A 17,393-nucleotide genomic window follows, 5' to 3' on the forward strand; every position below is an offset into this window, starting at 1 on the left:
TCCTGCCTCAGCCTCCTGAGTAGTTGGGATTAAAGGCATGTGCCAGCACATCCCACTAATTTTTGTATTTTTAGTAGAGATGGGGTTTCACCATGTTGGCCAGGCTAGTCTCGAGTTCTTGACCTCAGGTGATCCACCCACCTTGGCCTCCCAAAGTGCCGGGATTACAAGGTATGAACCACCACGCCTGGCTCGGAACCTCTTTTTTAAGAGGCATTTATTTTTTACCAAGTTGGAAGATTCATTGGAAAAGCTCTCCAAATAAATTGGAGTTCAATTAAAAAGGGAATAGGCCCTACATTTCTAACAATGTCAAATATTCACTGTAGCCGTTTTCTAAAATGCAAATTTTCTTTGCTTAAAGACCTCCTTGACTCTTCATTACCTTAGTATGGCAATAAAAATCATTCATTTCCTAGCCTTTACCCTCATCTCCAACTCAAAATTTATTGAATATATCAGACCATGTGACAGAAGCTAATAGATAAAAAAGTACTCTTACCTTGAGACATTCATAGTCTAGTGACAGAAGCATGATAGTACAACCACTTCTTGATTGCTTAACATGTCTAAAGCAGAGTTTACCAGCAATAATAGCTGGGGTCGCCATAAGTCCTTGTTTTTCCTATTGTCCTGGCATCATTACTATCAGCACAAACCCCCTTTTTCCAATCTCAAATGTTTCTCAGTTTGGATGGAAATTATAGGTCATTCTAACGCTAATAATACAGTATTTTCTCAGTTAACTCTCAAAACAATTCTGTGAAGGAATGAGATGTTACATTCCTACTGGAAAATGTGAGTAGAGTTTTATAAAAAGACTATTTGCAAAGGTGTGTGCAAAATGAAGGGAAACCATAGGAGTTTACTCTGGGTCACCCTAGGGAGGGATACTGACTGCTTCCTTTGGTTGAGGGATGCAGCCAGCCTGCCATGGTGCCATAGCAAGAGGACCAGGGGGGAATAAATAACCGTGCTCCTTCCTCTTTGTTCCATTGCTCTTGCTTCCCAGTGCCTTAACTCAAGAGGAAGGTAGAGGGAAAGAAAGTCCATTGAGTTAAGGCTCCAAAGGACAGGCAGCAGGTTGGAGAGCGGATCTGGCTAACAGAACATGTCCTCCACCAGGACTCACTGTTACTACCCTATTTTACAATAGAAAAAAAAATGAGATGAAGAAAGTTTAACTTATTTAATATAACAAAGCTAATAAGTGATCATCTGCAGCTTAAGTGCCAGGTTCTCCCCACTCTGCCACTCTCGCATTAAGGCTCCTATATTCTAGCAATGCTAGAATATCCATCCCCCACCCATAGCATCCTCACATCCTAAATGAGATGTTGGAATATGTAACCTTGAGTTTTGCTGATTAGAATAAACTAACCTACCCACCAAGGTAGGGCATTGACATTCTTGTAATCTAAGCAGATGAGCTTACAGCATATACATTCACAAAATAAATAAGTACAAAATAAAAATTTAATAAACAAATTCTACAGTCTGTTCTGGTCAAGATAACACACAGTTCCTTTGCAATTGCCCTTACATCCGGTTGGCGGTGTGTGGAGCCCTCTTTTCCTAGGCCTTACAGGAGGCCTCTGGTCCATGGGCAGTGCTGCTGCTGTCTGATTCCTTATGGAGAAAGAACAAAATGTCCACGTACCAGAGCTGCAGAAGAAAAAGTATTTGTCTTCCCCCTCCCTTTGCACAGCACCCATCTGTGTCTAATCTTATTATTATATATTTTTTGAGACGGGGTCTCACTCTGTCACCCAGACTGGAGTGCACTGATGCGATCTCGGCTCACTGCAACCGCCGCCTCTGGAGTTCAAGCGATTCTCCCACCTCAGCCTCCATAGTAGCTGGGACTACAGGCAAGCGCCACCATCCCCGGCTAACTTTTGCATTTTTTTTTGTAGAGACGAGGTTTCACCATGTTGGCCCACCTTAGCCTCCCAAGGTGCTGGGATTACAGGCGTGAGCCACCGCGCCCGGCCCATTTATGTGTAATCTTAATTCAACACTTATTGAGCACCTACTGTATGTTTGGCATAAAATGGTGGTACCTAACTTCAAAAGATTTGGAGTCTAGAGGGCAGAAATTGAAGAGGTTGGTGCTCTGCACGTCTGAGTCCGCCCACAGACTGAACAAACAAGCTCTGTGTCGGCGCCGCCCCTCACCTTTCTTACATGGCCGGACTTTTCTCTGGCGGTTCCACAGCTGTCCTGCCAGTGGAATTCAGACGGCGTGACTGAGCCCCTCGCCTACCTACCGGCGCAAACCAGTATCAGTTCCGCGGCAGCCAGACCCGCTCCCGGAGACGACTGACCCTTAGCCCAAGGCTGCGGGTCGTCGGGAGTCTTGAGGCCCACCCGAGGCAAGGCCAGCGGGACAGGGAGACTCAAGGCCCCCGGGGATCTGGGTGTTTGAAGACTCAGGTCAGACTCTGAGGCGCCCCAGTCTAGAGACGGTTTGTCTTTTGCCTAATTCAGGAGGCCAGGCTGTCCCTGGGGGCGTCGTCCCGAGGGCCGATCACAGCCCTTCCCTCCTCACCACTTTCCCTGTGCTTCCACCCAACTGGTTCTCCGCTCTGTCCGTCGCTGTCCTCAATCGTCTTATTGTCGTGGGCTCCCTTTCCGGCCCACGAGGGGCCGAGGGGATCCACAGCTTATCTGACACACCTCGCTGCCCCACACGCACCGGGACCTCGCCATTCTGCCGGCCCCTCAGACAGGCAATAACACTCCAACATCTGCTGGGAAAAAAATCTTCCCCACGCGGGAGGAGTTCCCAGTCCCACGCGCCTACAGTCGCACCCACTCGAGCCACCCGCCTGGTGCTGTCGCCACGCCCTCCAGCCGCAGCCCCAGCGCGCACGTCTCCGGGTCTCTGGGTCTGTCGCCAGCGATCGAAGTCGGCTGATCCCCCACGTGTGACCGCTCCAGTGACACCCAGGGGAGGCCTCGGTCCCTACGCTCTAGAGCAACCAATGGCTGCCTTAATTCTCCAGCGGGGGCGTTTTTTTTCTTCCTCCCAAGCAGGCAGCGGTTGGGTCGGCCTCAGGCAGCAGCGACTACTACGGCCTCTTCCTCTCCAATGGAATCCCCTGTCCGCCCGCGCGCCACAGTGACAGCTTCCAGATGCTTGTCTTTTAGTCTCCCTTCTCAGGGGGAGCGGTGGGCGACCGAGTGCGGCCTGGAAGGCCCCCACGTGGGAAGAGAAGACTTGAGGAGGGGCAATTCTTCCAGTGAGGAGACGTGGAGTCCCGCCCAGCCGCTCTTCGGTCGCCCACCGCTCCGCCTGGTGGCCCGCAGCCCCTTCCAGTCCGGCTTCTCCGGGTGGGGCGTGCTAGTCCGGGGCTAACTTTCCGCCAGGTGTTGTCCCTGCGACCCGTCTTTCCCCAGCCGCCCTTCCTTCTCCCGGCGGCCACTGGAGCTGCCGGCTTCGTGGGGCGCGTGGCGGCCCCGGGGCTAGGAGCTCGCGCCCAGGCTTTTACTCGGATTCCGGCACCTGATGGAGCGGGGAGTGGCGGCCAGCGCACAGGCTGGGGACATCTCATGGCAGCGGAGAGGGTCGTTTTGGGGCGGAGGGGCGAACCCTGCGCCCAAGGCCAGCGGAGCGGGACTCGGAGCCCGCCCACCATCCTCCCGCCCACCACCGCGGCCCGGCGCGCAGGCTCACACCCCTTCCTGGGGAAGCGAATGGTCCCTTCCAGGCGGGTGGCCATGTTGCTCTAATAAAGCGGGAGGGGCGGCGGCGTGGGGGGAGCAGATGCCGCTGGCTGCGAGCGGGACTCCGGCGAGCAGAGCGCAGCCGCGAGGGAGACGCGAGGGAGGCGAGCCGGAGCTGGAGCACTAGCAGTAGCCGGAGTCGGCGGAGAGCACCCGGGCGCAGCCGGAGCCGGTGCCGCAGCTGCGATGGCCGTGGCCGTGGGGAGACCGTCTGTGAGTGCTGGGGCCTCGCCTGCTGCTCCTCGGGCGCCGGGTGGTCTCTGCTCTGGGGCGGGTGTGGTGGGGACCACAGGGAAGCCGGGCGGGGACTCGGCCCCGCAGCGGCGGCTGTGGGTGTGTGCACGAATTTGGGCGCGTGTCTGGGGTCGGGGTGAGGAGCCCAGGGGCTTAGTTACGTGATGCAACAGTGGATCGCCTCGTCGCGCCCCTCTTCTGGGGATGCGAAAGAAAAAGGACCCCTCTCCTGTTCCCTTTAAAATGATTCTTTGAGGCGCGTCGTGTCTCAGCCGCCTCCCTCTCCTGGCGCACCTCTTCCCTCGTGACAGCCAGAAGGGCGCCGAGTTCGGGGCTTTCCTCCCGTCTCCCCCGCGCCGAGGGGGCGCTCAGGGCGTGGGAATTGCGAGCTGAAGCGCTGCGTGTGGTACGGCTGTAGAAGCGGGTCAGAGGGGTGGGATTTCCGTGGTGGCCTCCCCAGCGCATTGTGAGATCCCTGACACCCTCGGGCATCCACCGGGGTGAGCGAGCCCTGCCCAGGATGTGGACAAAGCCCCAGATAACACACACAAAGTTTTCTGGAGGCTCCCTTGTGGTGTGGGTGGAAGGACTGAAATGTTCTGCGGCTGAAAGGCCGGGGGCGGCGGGCCGAGGAGGCTGGGACGCGAGGAAGAGGAAGGGCGGGCGGGTGCGTGAAGAATCGAGTGCCCCACGGCGGGAGGGAGGAGAGTAGGAAGGAGGAGATACCTTTGCCCCGAGTGTGTGGGCCAAGGCGCCGCGCCTACTGGGGTGCAAGACTCGGTCCGCGCCCCGGGGCCGGGCCGGAGGGGAGCGGGACTCCGAGGGTGCGGTTCAGTGGCCGCTCCGCATCCCCAAGTGAAAGGCGGAGGAAGGGGCGGCGGCGGCCTTCCCTTTTTATTGGAAGGAGCGGAGCTGGGTGGGAAAGGCGGAGTTCTCCTGTTTTCCCTTTCCCCTTTTCTTGTAGATGTTCACAGTCCACTCTCGCCTTACTGGCTTTGTGGGGGCCTCGGGCGAGGTCCTTCCCCGTCTATCACCTCCTCTTCCCTTTCTCTTCTTCCCTTTCCCACAACTGTGCAGCTGCAGGTGGTGGCTCGGGAGATTTTGTAGTTACGGACGAAAGACTGAGATACTGGAAGCTCGGAAATCCCAGAAATGCAAGGCTGTGCTCTCAGGCTCCCGGCTCTTCCCCCTCTCCCCGCCTAACTCCTCCCCAGATACGCGCGCCTTTTGCATCCTACCCCCTCGCGAGAAGTTCATGGGTCCCTTTGCGGATTCTAATTCGGTTTGGTGGTTCGGCTGCCAGCGGTGCTTTCAAAGACGTTTTCTGCAGTCAGAAGACAACAGTGGTCATATCGAATCATAACTGTCTTTTAGGCCTTTTCAACTCTACGATTTAATGACATGGCTCTTTTACGAATTCTGGTCTTCTTTTGCACATAAATTGTGCTCTTGATAATTAGTGGTCACACGTAGATTATTGTTACCGAGGAAATTTGCATAGTCTCTGGGCTAGTCGTTTTATTTTTTGGTGAGAAAATTGAGGTCTATAGAGGTCAAATTTATCTGGTTAAATTACTCTTCCCCCTGCCCGCATTATACCTATTAGCAAGGCATAGATTCAGAGAACTAAAATAACAATATCTACTTTAGAGAAATTGGTAAGCGTTTAGGAATGCAAATATTCAGTGGGGGTGTATGTCTTTTTCAGTAACACCTATGATTGCTGGTGCATTCTTGAGGGATGGAGGAGGTGGAAGAAATAATTAGCTGCACATTTTCTATAAATTAGTTCATATATGTCAGTTAAATAGAAACAGTATGTGGATTTAAGGTTTAGTTGTGTGGCCATAATCATATCCAACACCAAGTCGGCCAGCCATATGTGTGAGCTTAATCCCACAGAATTCTTATGTTACACCTCCCTCTTCAGATAATAGAGGAGATTTTTTTAAGTATATGTGCACAGAGGAAGTGACTTTCTGTGCACTCCCTGTTGTCACTGGAATTAAATTACAACCTAAAGATAGAAGACTTTTCTTTCGGAAACCTAACGTATGGGTGATTAGGAATTGATTATAAAGTTACAAAGTCTACAGAAAATGTATGATCACATTTCACAGAGAATTGTTGAAGCCTTTCACTTTGTTCATTGGGTTACTGTCTTAAGTGTAGTCTCTGCAGTTACGGCTTTAAAACAAAGTCAGTGAATGGGGAAGATTCTTCAGACATAGCTCCATGGAATCTACACTGCATCTTTAAACTTAAGAGTTCTCTGGCCCTCCCATTTCCTTATCTAGTCTGTGATTTCACCAAAAGAAAAGAAGAGTGCGCTGAGGGAAAAGAACCACTCCAAAGTTGATTTATGTGTGAATGGAGTTTCCCTAGTTATTTCTTTAATTAGATTTTTTAAAAAGTTATTTAGGACAACAGGAGCATATCTCCTTTCCCGATAACTACCTCTCCCCGCCAGACTGAAGCAAAATGTAATCTGAATAACTTACCCTGAATTTTCAATATTCTTGAATGAGAACATCTGAGTGTGATATCCCAGGTAAATATGACATTTTAGTGGACAAAAATGCTTACATGTCAAATACACTATTTTCTATCTTATGAAATGGTTATATTCTGTTACAAACCATTCAAACCTCAAGTCTAAATTCAGTTAAGTTTAGGTGGATTTGTTATTGACTGTAAAACAAAAGCTTCAATTTAGTGTGATACTGTTTATTTCAGTTTTAATTTTGATCCCTAGCTTCTCCATTTCCCCAGTGATGGTTTTTGGGCTTAGCCCTAAGAAGACCCTGAAGCACATCTGCTGTTTGCCTGGTATAACTGAAGATTAGCAAGAGCATTTTACCCCCAAGGGATGTGTCTGCATTTTGGATGAATTAGCATTTTTGCGTCCCAGTCCTGGGGCAGCTATTATCTTTATTTTAAACAGACATAGCAATTCACTCTACTTGAGAATCAGGCTTTATGTAGCTGATCGACTCTCTTAAGCTGTAGTGTTCATCAGTTTATAGATTCTAGGAGTTGAAAGGAACTTTAGAGGTCACTTGGGTTAGCCTGCTCCCCAGTGCAGAAATATTTCTTACTTTATCCCTAACAAAAAGTATGTTTATGCCGGGCGCGGTGGCTCAAGCCTGTAATCCCAGCACTTTGGGAGGCCGAGACGGGTGGATCATGAGGTCAGGAGTTCGAGACCATCCTGGCTAACACGGTGAAACCCCGGCTCTACTAAAAATACAAAAAACTAGTCGGGCGAGGTGGCGGGCGCCAGTAGTCCCAGCTACTCAGGAGGCTGAGGCAGGAGAATGGCGTAAACCCGGGAGGCGGAGCTTGCAGTGAGCTGAGATCCGGCCACTGCACTCCAGCCTGGGCGACAGAGTGAGACTCCGTCTCAAAAAAAAAAAAAAAAAAAAAGTATGTTTAAACTTCGCTGGTGGTGGATATTTCCCTATGATATCCTTCAAGAAATGCACTTAACTGCTCTTTTATCTGTTGAGCGTATAAGGAAATGGAAAATCAAGTTTCTATTTGCTCATTTAACACCATTTATTAAGCACCTGCTATGTGTCAGGTACTGTTCTAGGTGTTGGGGATATAGCAGTGGACAAGGAATTTTCTTCTTACCAGGAACTTTATTATTTGAGAGATTTGGTGTATTCAAGTGACAGACTTCAGTGTAAATGTGTAAAATCATTTAGGGAGAAAAGGAATTATATGCCTATTGCTGACTCAGCAAATATGATTCAGGTGAAGGATCATATCTGTCTGAGGATAATTATAGGCAATTCCTGAAGACGAGGTCCCTCTTCAAGGGCAGGGAGTGTGGGAAGGGGAGGAGTACTGCCAATAAAATGTTATTTTCCCTTGTTATAAAACTGCCATTTTTGTGACTTGAAAATGTGGCCCCAGATGGATGGCTGTGGTCGGTGTGACCGGAGAAACATGAATGGAGCCAAGAAAGGTCCAGGGGAGGGCCACCTAAATAGTAAAGGGGCTGTCATCTCAGGTCGGTTTTCAAAAATTAGAACTTTTTAGTCAGTGATATAAATTATACACACTGAGGCTCTATAAGCAGTTATTAAGGAATGCAAGAAGTGTCTGAGGTACAATAATCTCTCCTTTTAAAATCTTTTGAAAGCTATAGATTAATTTTATCTTTTAAATTCTTTAAAAATGATGTGTCTACATTACAGTGAAAAGGAAACCCAAGGAATTGATTAAAAGAACAAAACTGCCCATATCCCACTATCCTGATATAGTAGCTCTTAGGTGGTTAGTCTATTTCATCACTTTTTTGAGCAAATATAACCCATCTTGTATAAACTGCTACCTAGAAACCAAACTGTGTGCCTGAATGAGTCCTATGTGACCATTTGAATAATCTTAGAATAAAGGAAGTGGATGCTTAGTGTTTGGGCATGGGCCATCCTATGTCTGTGAAAGGAACAAATGATTGTGGGACTCTGCTGTTTCCTTGATTTGGATGGCCTACTTGATTGATTGCCAAAAGACCAAGTGTTTATACTCTACCCAATGATGATGTCACACTGATCATGATCATCGGATTTAGACTGTGGCACAGGCGACAGAGTTTTCTGTGCCTGTGTTTCTCTTTATAGGGTTCTAAACTTGGTTGGGGATAGATGCCGCTCTTGGATTTTATCATTTTATTGGGATCCATCTTTCATAGTCTTAGCTAGACCTGTCTCAAATGGGGTCAGCAAAGCTGAACCATTATTTAAATGAAACCCAACACATCTAAAGCTTCTATCCTTTTTCCCAAGGAGATCTACTTTACAATATAATTGATACCCTCCCCCACCCCCTTTTAAAAAGTCTGGATTGACAGAAAACTCCCAACTAAACAATACTTCCCCTGACCCACTCATGCCTGCTGGCAGCCCATCAATGCAGCTGCTGTTGAACATAAAAACAATACTTGGGCTAAGGTGATAGAGACAGACTTCTAAAAGGAATTTGCTGGGCGATCTAAAATACAATTCACATTGTTCCAGGCTTGGCCTGAGATAGAAATCAGAAGTCTGTTCCCTGATATGACAAAGCCAAGGCACTAGAGCCACCTCTTTTTAGGATTGACGCCAGTGCGTGTGAGCACATCGCTCAAGCCAAATGGCACAGGAAGTCCAGTTGCGTGGACACATTCTGCCCACCTGCTGAACTGTGACTGAGTGGGACAGAGTGTGAAACATTGAGAGAGGGGCAGGCTGAGGTGGAGAGGTAGAAAAGAGACCATATTCCAAAAGGACCATTTTTGGTATCTGACAAGTAGGAGCTTTGTTTGTTCTTGTCTGTGTGTGATTTCTTTTTTCTTTTCTTTCTTTTCTTTTCTTTCTTTTTTTTTTTTTTGCATTTTTATTGTACAAAAAGGAAATGAAAAAATATATAGCACAACATTAAAATTTACCTACTTGTTTTTGATAAGTAACGTTCCTTTGGGAAGAATTGTTTTTTTTTTCTCTCTCTTATAGAAGTTGAGGCACAATAATATAGATAGGTTAGAAATTGAAAAACAAAATAATCCCCAACACCCTAACACATCAGTACTCATTCTTGGCTTTCCAACCCACCTGTTTTATCAGACGTTTCTTGTGTACCTTCTATATGTAGGTGCTGAAATTATGTTGGTGAGTACTTGAGTGCAATCTTTGCTGCTCTCATGAAATCTCTCTATAGGCTGAGTAAGCAATAGGATTTAGCAAGGAAAGGGAGATGGGGAGGTGGTTGTGGAAGTGTTCCAAGCCCAGGAAACAGCATCTGCCAAACTCTGGAAGTGAGGGAGAGACTCTTAAAGAAATCCAATGTAGCCGGAACGTCAGCATTAGGGTTGGGTAGGGAGAGTGGACAGACGAGGCTGAGTAGGTGGGAAGAGACTCAATTGTGCGGTGCAATCTTTATAGGCATGTATTTACTGTGTAACTCTTTAAATGCTTCATATTCCATCCACCCTTTGCCCACAACTTAAGATATCTCAGATCCTTGAAATTGGTTGAAGGAAAACAAAGAAAATCTGCAGACTACTAATTCTTCAGGATTCAGTAGGAGAGATGAGAAAAGATCAGGGGAGTTGATTCCTTTCATGCCCAAATTGAACCTTTAAAGAATACAGGAAACGAAGATACAGAATACAGGAGGACACAGAGAAGGAGTGACAACATATGACAACAACAATGCTAGATCTTCCTCTGCCCAGTTTTGTGCATTGAGCCTTTCCTCAGGATTCAGAAGTTATTATTTTCTTAGACCTAAGCAACTGAGTCCTGAAGAGTGTGGTGGGGCTGGGGGGAAGATGGTAGGACTCCTTCCACCTTGGACTTCAAGTGGCAATCAGTGTTCTCCAAAAAGGAAATTAAAAACTCATTGGACTTTATGAAAACAGGAGAAAAGTCTGTTAAAAGCCAGGGTTTCCTTAAGACTTCATGCTGTTTTCATTCATCTCATCTCTTTGAGTACTGTCTTCATACCAGTATAAAATTTTGTGAATCTCATTAAGGTACTCATTAAATTTACTCTTACATGCTGTTGGGGGGCAAAAGGCTTGACCAAAAACAACTGTGCACAGGAAGCTTGTTCAGCATCTTTATTTTAAAATTTATTCAATTCAAATTACTGTCGACACAATTATCTCACTTTATACTCACAAAATACCTGAGAAGTAATATAGAGAAGGAAAATGAGGCAGGAAGAAGTTGTCAGCTAATCTGCTACAGCGAATTTGTGGGAGAGCTAGGCTTTGCAACCAAAGGCTCTTAGACCAACGTGTATACACATCTTCCATCTGATTCAGTCAGTTAAGCTAAACTACCTTGCGGTGACGAATTGGCCCCATGTTTTGGTGGCTTACGTGGAAAACATTTATTTCTCATGCAGCTTTCTTGTCTGTTCCACCCTCGGAGGTCTGCTGCATGCTGCATTGCCTCCAGGACCCAGGCTGAGGGAGTATCCTCTATCTGGGCATTGCCAGCCTGGTGGCAGAGGACAAAGAGACATGCTGAACCCTGGCTTCTCAGGAGCTGGCTTCTCAAGCTCTTAGATGGGTCAATTCCATGCATATTGTATCGGCCAAATTAAATGGTCATTCCTAAATTCAAAAGGATGAGGATAGAGAATCCTCCTGTAAAGAGTGGCTCTGAAAGACATTTGGCCAGGCTTGAGGGCCATCGGCTGGGGAAGTAAATCCCCCTCTAGGGAGGGCAGTGAATATTTTGAGTAATAACAGTTGGCTAGATTCCTAGTCAAGGAATCTACTATGAAGCCGAGTATTTATTTTTAAAATTGTATCCCTGTCTGTAAGGATTTTTCTCCTTCTCTTTGGCCTGCTCTGATTCTAGCTGGGCATAGTAGAATGGTGTGTGTGTGTGTGTGTGTGTGTGTGTGAGAGAGAGAGAGAGAGAAACAGAGAGACAGAGAGAGATAACAGTTAGGCAGCCACAGTGAATTGAAGGCAGAGTGTGAATTCTCGTACTCACTGGTGGTGAGCTTCCAGGGACGTCACCATCAAGTAAGTGATAGGTGGTAACCTTCTGAAAGACCTTCTGTGCTGCTCTCTGGTGGCCTCAGCTGTGGAACTGTACTCTCTGGGACATGGTTCTGAGGCCATTAGGACTTCCAGCTGCTTGACAGAATGATTTCTCTTGGGACCTCAGCCCTTTGGACCTTTCCCAGCCATCTGTCCCTAAATGCAGATGAATCAGATGGCACCCTTCTTTCCCTTGCTCTGTTTTTCTCTCTACTGATAGGCCATAGTGTATAGCATTTGGGTGAAGAATGTGGGCTCTGGAGCCAGATTGCTCCGGTTCTAGAGTATCAGTTTTACCGTTTAACAAGCTTTGTGTCCTTAGGCAAGTTACTTCCCTCATCTGTAAAACAGTAACAGTGCTTTCCTCAAAGAGTTACAGATTAAACCAGTTAGTACACACATAGTGCTTACACTGCTGCCTCAACATTCATCCTCAATAAAAGTTATCTCAGGAAAATGGTGCTGAAATAATAATGGCTTTATACTGAAGACTGGGCTCAAACCAGAACTGCCACCCCACCCCACGCCAGTGGGAACTGAGCAATTGCCCCTTCTCTTGCACACCTGAACCACACAGGCTTCCCATTTTCTAATCAGATCGCACCTTAGAGGCACAGATCAAACATACCCTCCATGAAGCCTCCACCCACGAATCACCAACATTTTGGTGATTTTTATTTATTTGAATTGCTGACAACACTTACGTGTCATCCACATAGTGATCAGGAGTCCCCACCCCACCTTTCCTTAAGTTACCTTTTAAGAAAAAGTAACTATCAAATATAATTGTGAACATAAAAAACGAAACAAAAAAACCTTATTACCTACCATGAGCAATATGTTCTGCTAGCCCTTGGCCACAGTCTTGTATTCTTAGTCTATATAGCCAGACTTAAGAGAAAGGACTATATGTCCTGTACCTCCCACCAATAAACATTTGACTCAATAAGTGAAAATTCACCCTTCAGATAAATTGGATAAGACATATTGGCTGAGACGTGTGCTTGCCTGGCTGTTGCTGTGTCAACCCCTGGTAGGCGTAGACCTCACAACCCCACTTTCTGCCCCAGGCTTCTCTGCCATTGCCACTTGGGTTCTGCTTAGCTATTCTGACCTATGTGCACATCTGGACATCCAAAGGAGCTGCCTTCCTAGGGGGCAACCCCCTTGAGATGGTGAATCTACATGGCTCCTCAATTGACCTGGCTCCTTAGAAGTTCCCCTCTGGGCCTCAGCCTCAGCCCTCAGGGGTGATTAGCTCTACAGTCCCCTTAGGGTGGCCTTCCCTCTTCCCCTGTTTCACTTTTCCCTGTCCCCCATTCTGTTCCCCTGGGTCATTTCCCAGGACTCACATGCATGCAAGTCCCTGTCTCAAGTCCTTGCATTTTGGGGAAACCTAGATGAAAACACCTTGTTTACTAGTCTGGGGCTCTTCATTTCCTCATACAAATAAGGGAATATGAATGTTAATTTTGTAATATACTAAGCTACTTTGGATGTTTTAAAAAATGCTCAGAACAAACTGACTTTTTACCAGGTTTTCACTACTATTTGTAAGGTGAGGTTTTTTTTTGTTGTTGTTGTTATAATTAATGTTTTATTGTCACCCAGGTGGCAATTAGGTTTATAATCTTCATACTTTATATTTTTTATAAATTAAAAAAAATACAAGTTTTAAATAGTCAATGGATGGTTATATTTTCAGAAAACATGATTAGACTAATTCATTAACGGTGGCTTCAAGCTTTTCCTTATTGGCCCCAGAAAATTCACCCACCTTTTGTCCCTTCTTAAAAAACTGGAATGTTGGCATGCATTTGACTTCACACTCTGAAGCAACATCCTGACAGTCACCCACATCTACTTCAAGGAATACCACGTTGGAATACTTTTCAGAGAGGGAATGAAAGAAAGACTTGATCATTTTGCAAGGCCCACACCATGTGGCTGAGAAATCAACTACAAGTTTATTGCCTGTGGTGTCCAAGGCTTCCTGAAAAGCAGCCTTGCTCTTGATCTGTTTCACCATTCTTGGCTGCTGGGGTCTGACGAGCAGCTGTAAGGACTGATGAAAACGGATCCAAAGCACTGGACCGAGCTTGGACAAGACAAGTTTAAAAAAAGTTATTATTATTTTTAATGGATACAGGGTCTTGCTATGTTGCCCAGGTTTGTCTCAAAGCCCTGGCCTCAAGTGATCCTCCCGTCTAGGCCTCCCAAAATGCTGAGGTTACAGTTGTGAGCCACTAGCACCTGACCAGATTAAAAAACTAGACTCAAAAAAAAAATTTGTATTGTATCACCTAGACTTTTCTATAATTTTCATTTCTGATTCTTTGGGATGGAACTCATAATCTCTCAGGGTGGCACTGCTTGCTTTTGAATCTGTAGTGCCTACTTTGTTCTGTAATGGGTTTAATTTACCCATTTCAAGTCAATTGCACTTTTATATTCTAGGACCTGGATACAGAGTGAATGGGGGAAATTATGGTTTTGATACATGAACCATGAACTTAGGACAAAGCTTAAAACTGTTTTGAAAAAAAAAAAATCAGAAAGTTTTGGGCTTATACTGTCTGCATAGACTGGAAAAATGTGGTCATAAGAAACAACTTTAATTAGCTAATACTGAACAGTTTTAAGGATGGGGATTAATGTAATATTTCCCTAAGAATGTTTATTTTACTTTATTTTAAATTTTTTATTTTGTGGGTAGTAGGTATATATATTTATGGGTTACGTTTGGTATTTTGATGCAGGCATGCAATGTGTAATAATCACATTAGGGTAAGTGGGCTGTCCATCACCTCAAGCATTTATTCTTTGTGTTTCCAACAATCTAACTGTACTCTTTTACTTGTTTTTAAATGTGCCCCAAGAGTTTTTAAGCGAATTGTTACAAATGATCACTGCACTTTGTGCAAGCCATTCTCAGAGGCAGTTTCTGAGAATGTCATGGAAACTACGTAAACCAAGCTGATTCATTTTTAGATTCTTCTCACATTTGTCACCTTTGCTCTCATTCTTTGAGGTGTTTGGTTTGACTTACCCCGTGGTTAGGTAGTCTAAGACTAGTACTTTGACCTGATAGAATAATTTGATTGATTGTTACATGCCTCTTTGTTTTCAAACCCTTTTCTAATCCTTAGTCAACCTCTTAACCACTAGGGAATGTTGGATTGTCTGAAGTTGAAGCACAGTTTTCTTTCTGAGCCCTCTAAAGAAGTCTTTTAGTTGTTGATAATCAAGTTTGCTCCTTCGAAACTAAAATTCCAAGGTAATTTATGAACTTAAGGCAGATAAGATAAGGTCTCAGGTATCAAAGTCACTAATAATGAATTTGCTGCCACTAGCTGCTGCTCCAAAGCTGACATTTAAGCTATGTGAAGAGGACCAAGTCTAAATTGGATTTTATAACCTAGTCAAAGCTGGGGGCAATGAAGACTCTCATTGACTTTATGTAATGGAGATTTATATAGGGATATTGGAGAGTTGGGGATACTGCTGAATATTTCTACATCTCCTCTTTCTTGAAGAACTTATGCTTTTATTCCTCAGTGGCTTTTCCTAGTTCCTATTCATTAAGTGAACAAATATTGAGCCCAGCCAACACCATGCATGAGTGATGATGTCAAAACCATATCCTTCTACTCTCCCACCAAACCAAATCAGAACCAAAATTTGTCTTTGGAAAATGGATCTCTTTGTCACTGAGGTTCAAAATTTTGGAATAAGATTGGAATTCAGGGGGGAATTACCAGGATGTGTTTTGTCATTCCCACCTCCTGTCTTAAGTCATTTATGATTGTGCAGCATCAACCAGTCGGATATTTGAGGACCTTCTGTGTTTCTTGTCCTGTGCTCCATGTTGTTGGAAAGTGTACAGTGTAACTGAGGAGAAAAGGCTGAGACTCAAATAATGCTCAACCTCCATGACTGGGAGGATCTTGTCAGGCTCTTTTAACTAGTATTCAGCACAACACTTTTTTTTAGTAAACATGAGGAACTTGGCTTAGCACTTGGAAATTCGGAAATAATAAGGCCCATTTTCTTTCCCTTCTCTTTCCCTTTTATAATGTAATTCGAGGACCCTTGAAAGGTGACCTCCAGCTTTTTTTCTTCCGAGGCTATCTTTTGAAATTTATTGTTTTAGTTTAAGGCAAGGATAAAAAGAGCACACCAAAGGGAATTGGGAAGTTTTATTAGAATCTGGATGGAATGTCTTCAGGCTCACTGACAGATTAATTTGTGCCCTCTATTTCCACTACAAAACATTCTGCTTGACCATAGCATTCCACATGCTTTTGACTTGTAGACTAGTACAGATGCTCCTTAGCTTACAGTGGGGTTATGTCCTGATAACCACATTATATTGAAAATACCTAAGTTTAAAACACATTTAATACACCTCGCCTACTGAACATCAGAGCTTAGCCTAGCCTACCTTAAATGTGCTTAGAACACTTACATTAGCCTACGGTTGTGCAAAATCATCTAACACAAGCCTGTTTTATAACAAAGTGTTGACTCTCTCAGGTAATTTACCAAATACTGTATGGAAAGTGAAAAATAGAATGGTTGTATAGGCATTTGAAGTATGGTTTTTACTGAATGCGTATCACTTTTGTACCATTGGAAAGTCAGAATCATAAGTTGAACCATTGTAAGTGGGAACTGTTTGTGTTCTATTTTAGAGCTGCACATGCATTTCTGCACCTGCCAACAGAGTTGTATGCTTACTAGGTCAGTTGTTTGTTTTCAAACCTACTTACACTAGTTATAATCATCATCATCGCCTAATTTAATTTAATGTTTTGTGAATCTGTGAACTATAAGTGCAAAAATTGAATTGCTTCTATTTTTTTTTATTTTTTATTTTTTTTTTTGAGACAGAGTCTCGCTCTGCCGCCCAGGCTGGAGTGCTGTGGCCGGATCTCAGCTCACTGCAAACTCCGCCTCCCGGGTTCACGCCATTCTCCTGCCTCAGCCTCCCGAGTAGCTGGGACTACAGGCGACCGCCACCTCGCTCGGCTAATTTTTTTTTGTATTTTTTTAGTAGAGACGGGGTTTCACCGTGTTAGCCAGGATGGTCTCGATCTCCTGACCTCGTGATCCGCCCGTCTCGGCCTCCCAAAGTGCTGGGATTACAGGCTTGAGCCACCGCGCCCGGCCTGAATTGCTTCTAAATGAGATGCTTTGGAAAGTTTTAGTAAAGGTAAACATTTTGCTGAAATAAAACTGCTGTGAATTAAATATACATAAGATAATTACAAAAAGTTGGAGACAAAAATGGTAAGAATCTAAAAAGAGCCTGCATTGAAAACACTTTTAAATTCTGTCTCCACATTAAATAAACAAACTGGAAATTATAGATGATGCCTGTGGGTTGGTGCTGGAAAGACACCCTTATTGAATTCAATTCCTCTGACCTATTATGATGAAAAAGCCTTGGCCTTTTGTCAAAAAATTGTGAATGAATGTATGTTTAGATGTTTTAAGGTGAATTTAAATGTTTTGACTATAACCAGCATTTTAAAAGTCTCCATCAAGGTAAAATGTCCAACACCTGCTTCTAATAGTCTTCGCTTAAGGGACTTGTAGTTAACAAAACATTTCCGTATTCTAACACATGTAACCCCTGGTTGAGGATCATTGTGTGTATGGAATTATCCCACATGGGGAAACGGGAAAAAAGGCTGAGAATTACTGGTTTGTTCTGGGTTGAGGTACACATGTCTCACTTGGCATTACCTATATTTAATTCCTTTTACACCCTGACGTAACTGGTTATCAGTTTTTTTGTGTTTGTTTTTTTCTGATACCAGCTTTAGAGATAAAAGGACATTGGAAATACTGCCTAGTTTAATCAGTTATGTTAGTC

At 44.9% G+C, this 17,393-nt stretch overlaps 1 protein-coding gene and 1 pseudogene across 2 annotated transcripts in view; one reads left to right on the top strand and one right to left on the bottom strand.

Moving 5' to 3' along the window:
• Positions 1–3,773: 3,773 nt before the first annotated feature.
• The window catches only part of SEPT11 (septin 11), a 93,154-nt gene continuing 79,534 nt past the window's right edge, over positions 3,774–17,393 (top strand). The window contains exon 1 of the mRNA XM_011927233.1: positions 3,774–3,938. The gene's annotated coding sequence lies outside the window, so the exon portion shown is untranslated. The remainder of the gene's footprint in view (positions 3,939–17,393) is intronic.
• On the bottom strand, positions 13,108–13,606 carry LOC105501334 (annotated as a pseudogene). The gene has a single exon (XR_001000179.1). The product of XR_001000179.1 is annotated as a thioredoxin pseudogene (transcript).

The sequence above is a fragment of the Colobus angolensis genome, unplaced genomic scaffold (genome assembly GCF_000951035.1).
Source record: "Colobus angolensis palliatus isolate OR3802 unplaced genomic scaffold, Cang.pa_1.0 Scaffold70, whole genome shotgun sequence".
NCBI lineage: Eukaryota > Metazoa > Chordata > Mammalia > Primates > Cercopithecidae > Colobus > Colobus angolensis.